Below are 6,550 nucleotides of genomic sequence, written 5' to 3' on the forward strand. Positions count from 1 at the left end.
AAAGATATTTTGACCAATGAACTGTTTTTTTTTTTTTGTGTGTGTGTGTGTGTGTGTGTTTCTGGGAATAATGTTAGCTAATATATTATTAGCTATAGATTTTTCCCATGTCTTTTATTATATGTATTATTCCTTCTACTTCCGTTGATTTATCATTTGTGATTTATCATTTATTATTATGAATGAGTATTGAAATTTGAGCAAATGCTCTCCCTCTTCACCCATGAAATGATTGTTTTTAACCTTTACTCTGTTAATGTGGTATATTATATATTAACTGATTTTCCTATGTTGAAGTATCCTTGTATTCCAGGAATAAATACTGCTTGGTCACATCATACATATCCTTTTGATATGCTGTTGAATTCATTTTTGTAGTATTTTGTTGAGGATATTTGCATTAATGTTCATAAGGGATGTTGGCATATGGTTTTCTTGTAGAAACTTTGTTCTTGATAATTGTAACTTATACAATGAGTTTGGAATTGTTCCTGTGTTCAGTTTTTTGGAAGATTTTGAGAAAAGTTGATGTTATTTATCTTTTAAATGTTTAAAAGAATGCATCTGGGAAGCCATCAAGTCTGGTGCTTTTCTTTGTCATGAGATTTTTGATTACTGTTTCACTTTCCTTATTAGTTATGTCTCCTTTTAGATTTCCTATCTCTTCATGAGTCAGTCCCAGTAGGTTTTGTGTTCTAGATATTTAGTTTCTTCATACATGTTATGCAGTTGGTTTGAGTGCAATTATTGGAGTTAGTGCTTTTTATTTCTGTATAATTAGTAGGTATGCCCCTACCTTCAGTCCTGATTTTAGTAATTTGAACCTTTAGTATTTTTTCTTGTCTATGTAGCTAAGAGTTTGTCAACTTTTTGACTTTTTAAAATAACCAACTTTTGATTCATTTTTTATGGTATTGGTGATTGAACCCAGGGGTGTTCTACTGCTGAGCTACAGCCTGTCATTTTTATTTCTAAATTTTGAGACACTAAATCACCAAGGCTGGTCTCAGACTTGTGATCCTTCTGCCGCAGCCTCCTGAATAGCTGAGATTACAGACTACCCACCACTCCTGGCTCATTGATTTTCTCTATTTTCTTTTCTCTATTGTCTCTGATTTTTTTTAATGTTGAAAAAAATGGGTATTTTTAGAATTAGACAGCTGGACTCCGTTTAGATGATCCCAATTTTGTTGGCAACTGTCCAAAGCATCATAATCATGAGCCATTTAAACATATTAATTTTTCTCTCCTGATCAAGGTGTTAATCTTGGCCACACCAATGTCACAGAGGTTCTTTACAGTTTGTTTGATCTGGTGTTTGTTGGCTTTGACATCCATAATGACCACAAGTGTGTTGTTGTCTTCAATCTTCTTTATGGCTGACTCAGTGGTCGGAGGGAATCTGATGAGGGCATAGTGGTCAAGCTTGTTTTTCCTGGGGGTGCTCTCTGAGAATATTTGGGCTGCCTCCAGAGCCTCAATGTCTTGGGGTCGCTAGAAAGTAGGTGATGTGGGGTTCTTCTTCTTTTTATGAATTCAACAGTTCAACACTGCCTTCTTGGCCTTCAAAGCTTTTGCTTTGGCTTCAGCTGTGGGAATGGCAGGAGCTTCCTTCTTAGCTTTTGGCACTATCTTGGTGAAAAGGCTCTGATCTAATCTTTATTTCATTCCTTAAGTTACTTTTGGGTTTAACTAGTTCTTATTCTAATTCCCCATCTTATAAAGTTAGGTAATTGATTAGAGATCTTTTTTAATGGAAGCATCTAGAGCTACCATCATGCCCCTTATAGCTGCTTTAGCTGCATCCTATGTGTTTTGGTATGTTGTGCTTCTGTTTTCATCATCTTTAGGTATTTTTCATAATTTTCTCTCAGATTTTTTGAGCCATTGGTTGTTTAAAAGTGTATTATTTAAATTACTTTCACAAATGTGAGGATTTCCTAGTATTCTTTCTCTTAGTTTTCTAACTTCATCCTATTGTAGTCAGAGAAGATACTTCGTATAATATCTGCCCCAAATTGATTTAGACTTAATTTGTGGCCTAACATATAGTATATCCTGGAGAATGTTTTGTGTGCACTTGAGAAGAACATGTATTCTGTTGTTGGATACAGTTGTTAGATCAAGTTGGTTTACTGTATTTTTCAAGTCCTATATTTCCTTATCTGTCATGCTTTATCCATAGTAGAATTTTAAGGTTTCTAACCATTACAGTAGAACTGTTCTCCCATCAATTCTATCCATTTTTGCTTCATATATTTTGATGTTCTATTATTTGGTGTTTATTATTGCTGTATCTTATTTCTGAAGTGAACCTTTTATCAACATGCAATGTCCTTTTCCTTTGCACCTTTTAAATTTAAGGTCTATTTTTTTCTGACAATCACCACTGCTCTCTTTTGGCTACTTATTTGCTACTTATATTTTTTTCTTTCTTTTCCTTTTTCTGTTAATTCTATCCTGAGTCTTTTGTGGACAGTATACAGTTGGATCATGTTTTTTTTTTTTTAATTTTGATTTTTTTCAACATGCAATATCTTTGCCTTTGATTTTATCATACTTGGAGTTTATTGAACTTCTTTCACAATTAGATTCATATATTTTATCAAATTTAGAAACTTTTCAGCCATTTTTTCTTTTAATCCATTTTACCAATTTGAGGACAATTTAATTAATTTAAAACAATTACTGAGAAAAAGGAACATACACATGTCCTTGTGCTGTTTTCTAAATGCCTTATAGCTTTCTGACCTATTCCCTGAATTAGTATTTTTAGTTGCTATTCCGTAATGTTTCAATTCTTATTTATTTTTGTGTATTTTCTTTCTATAACTGGTTTCTGCTGTTAATAATCTAAGTCATTACATTCTAATTTTAATTTATTCTAGTTTAATTTCAGGAACCTAAAAAATACTCTGCCAGGAAACCTGTCCCCATCCCCTTTAGTTATTGGTGTCACAAATTACTTTTTTAGTCACTGTGTGTACAAAAACATAGACTAAAATTATTTTATGCATTCATCTCTTAAATCACAAAGAAAAAAGTGGGATAAGAAACCAATGTTAAAACACTTGTTTTTATAGTTTACCTTTACTCTAGTAAATCTTTATTTCTTTAATAGCAACAAGTTTCTCTCCAGTGTCCTTTTATTTCAACTTAAAGGACCCTCTTAAGCATTTCTTGTGGTAACACTAGCCCAGTTTTTGTTTATCAATGAATGTCTTAATTTCTTAATGTTTTAATTTCTTCATCTTTCTGGATATAAGATTCTTGTTTTTGTTTTTTTCCCTTAGCACTTTGAATATATCGACCCACTGCCTTCCGGCCTCCAAGGTCTCTGAGTAGACACTGATAACCTGTTTGAAGATCCCTTCTATGCAGTGAGTTGCTCCTCTTACTATTTCATTTGAGGTGCTGGGTATCAAATCGAGGGCCATGGTAGAGGCAAGCACTCTACCACTAAGTTATACCACTAGCCCTCTTGCTGCATTTCATGGTCTTTGAAAGTTTGATTATGATGTGTCTCAATGTGACTGCCTTAGATTTTATCATACTTGAAGTTTATTGAGCTTCTTTCATATTTAGATTCATATATTTTATCAAATTTAGAAACTTTTCAGCCATTCTTCCTTTTCTGAATCCTTTCTCAAGCTATGTTGGTTCACTTAATGATGTCCAATGGGTCTCTTAGGTCTTGTTCACTTTTCCTTGATTTTTTTTCTCTTTCTGTGCCTCAGATTTGATGTCAAAGGTCCTATATTCAAGTTCACTGATTTTTCTGCCTGCTCAAATATGCTTCTGGATTCCTCTATCAAATATACTCATTACTGTACTTTTCTACTTCAGAATTTTTTTCTACATCTTTTATATTTTTTATTGCATTGTTTTCTTTGTCCACATCAGCTTTCAGTTCTTTGAGCATCTTTAAAACAGCATTTTAGAGCCTTTGTCCAATAAGTCCACCTCTGGTCAAAGGTATCTTCCTTTTATGTATTTTTTCCTTTGAATGGGCAACACTTCACTTTTTTTTGGTAGATCTTGTGATTTTTGTTGTTGTTGTTGTTAAAAAATGGATGTTTGAAAGTTATACTGTGGTATCTCCAGATATCAGATTCCCCTCTTCTGCCGCAGTCTGGCTGGGCACAAATAACCGAGCCGCCACACAGCCTTGTAGGTTCAAAACAGGAACTTCTTTATTCTCTGCACTCCCAGAATGCCATGCACGGCCTTCTCCCGGGACACACCACACCAACCGGAAATCCCTCCCCTGGGCTACGGGCGCGCACTCACTCTCCAACCGCGAGAACTCAATGGGAACTCCAAAGTAGGGGGCGCCGGTGGCAGCAAGAGCCATCCTATTACCAGACAGTAAAGGTCTAATATACAATTGAATCAATCCAGCATCATCTTAATGGCTCACCTCTCAACCATTACTTCTGGCAAAATGCCAGGGGCCATTCCGACTCGGCTGTGACTCTCAACACTCTTCCATGGGGACTTGCTTAGTTTATGTTCATTTCTTTCATTATATTTAAAAAAATATGTTAGTTAAATAAGTTGAACACAAGTTTTCACTCATGTGGAAGCTAAAAGTGTTGATCACAAAGAATACTGATTACTAGAGGGTAGAAAGGAAAGAGAATAGGAGGAGGTTGGATAATGAATACCCAAATATGATAGGAGGAGTAAGTTTTAATGTTCTAAAGCACATCTGGGTGACTAAAGTTAAAAACAACAAATTATATATTCTATGAAGAACTAGAAGAATTGAGAGGGAAATGCTAATTATCTTGAATTGATAATTATATAATTATATAATGTATATACATGTTATCACATTTGCTCCACAAATGTTTATTATGTCAATAAAAAGAAAAAAGTATATCTATTTCAAGATTTCCCAGGATATAAAATACTAACTTGAAAAAATTATATAAGTATTAAACTAAAATGGAAAAAAATATATCAAAACACAGTCCAAGTAGGGTATGGTGGTGCATGCTTCTAATCCTAGCAACTTGGTAGGCTGAGATAGGAATATCACAAATTCAAAGTCAGCCTCAGTAATTTTGTGAGGCCCTAAGCAACTCAGTGAGACCATAAAAAAAAAATAAAAAGGACTGGCAACGTAGCTCAGTGGCTAAGCGTACCTGAGCGGCAGGGGGGGAGCGGGGATACAACAAAACAATACTATCCAAAAGTAAAGTAGTATATTGGACTCATTCAATGAATTTTAAGTGCAACCTCTGACATTTTTACAACTACCAAATTCCACAGAACTAAATAACAATGCCAACCCCAAAGTGCACAAACTCCCAATTCTCTGCATAGAACCACGTCTTGAAAGGATGAAGTCTAGATAGTGTTTTAACAATCTTCACTAAACAGCACAGAGTGAAGATCTTTATTGGTAAATATGTTATTACAAAATGCCTCCATTATATTCATAATATAGTAGAGATATTTATAAGTCCAAAGGAAAAAATATCTAGAAATAAATGGGCAGAGTCTATGTGAAGGAATATAGAAATTTACAGAATGGATGTTTATGTGAATGATGAGAGATACAAATCGCATATCATAAAAAAGATGAAGCATATTATGGCATAGCATTCCAAATTTTCAACATGGTTTTATATTTTCAAAGATTCAGTTCAGTTCTTTTGCTGAATAAGAGCAGATATAAATTTTATGTTAAATAATGAGAATTTAGTATGTAATAATAGTGACACTGTTAGTCAAGTTTCTCCAAAGAATAAATGCATATTCATGTATATATGTATGTATTGGTATATAAATGTATATATGTGTATAAATATAATTATATGTAAATTCATATATAATTATTTTATGCATATAAATCAGATCACAAGTTTATAAATTATATATTTTATATATTTATCCACAAAATTCACAATATACTTATATATGTTATATTTATAATTTTTTGTTATAAACATAAATTTTTATATATTTATAAATAAATTCATTGTAAGGAAAAGGCTTACATGATTATGGAGGATGACAAGTTCGGAGATCTATAGGTTGAATTGTCAAACTAGAGACCCAGGAACCCAGGTGTTGTGCCAGTTTGAATGCATATACATAGAATATATATGACTGAATAGACTTCTCAGCAGCACATGGATCCTTCTCTAATATAGAGCAGGCCAGAAAAAGGAAATGGAGGAGGCATTCCACAGATAAAGGAATGGGGTTGGGATATACAGTGGCCAGGCACTAAGTGGTAGATGAAGAGTCAGAGGAAATAAAAGAATTGGAGATGCAGGGCAGTCACACCTGCAGTCTCCAATTGAGAGCAATAAGCAGGGGTAGTGGCTGAGAGCACCAAGGACACCTATGGGCTGAACCCTCCTGTAGGTGATGGCACTACCTGTCAAGTCCATTGGGTGAAGTGCTGCAGAACACCAGACAAGGGGAGGACAAGTCAAGACAGAAAATAGGCCCACTTCCAAAAGTAGACTCTTGGGAGTTTCCAAGCAGAATGTGATTTACTTAATCCTCTTAGAAAGCACAAATCAATGACCCA

The 6,550-nt window shown here is 34.2% G+C and overlaps 1 pseudogene; it reads right to left on the reverse strand.

The window, feature by feature from the left end:
• Window positions 1-1,171: 1,171 nt before the first annotated feature.
• Window positions 1,172-3,922, reverse strand: LOC114102431 (large ribosomal subunit protein uL23 pseudogene; annotated as a pseudogene).
• Window positions 3,923-6,550: the final 2,628 nt, after the last annotated feature.

This window comes from Marmota flaviventris, chromosome 4 (genome assembly GCF_047511675.1).
Source record: "Marmota flaviventris isolate mMarFla1 chromosome 4, mMarFla1.hap1, whole genome shotgun sequence".
In the NCBI taxonomy this organism is placed as follows: Eukaryota; Metazoa; Chordata; class Mammalia; order Rodentia; family Sciuridae; genus Marmota; species Marmota flaviventris.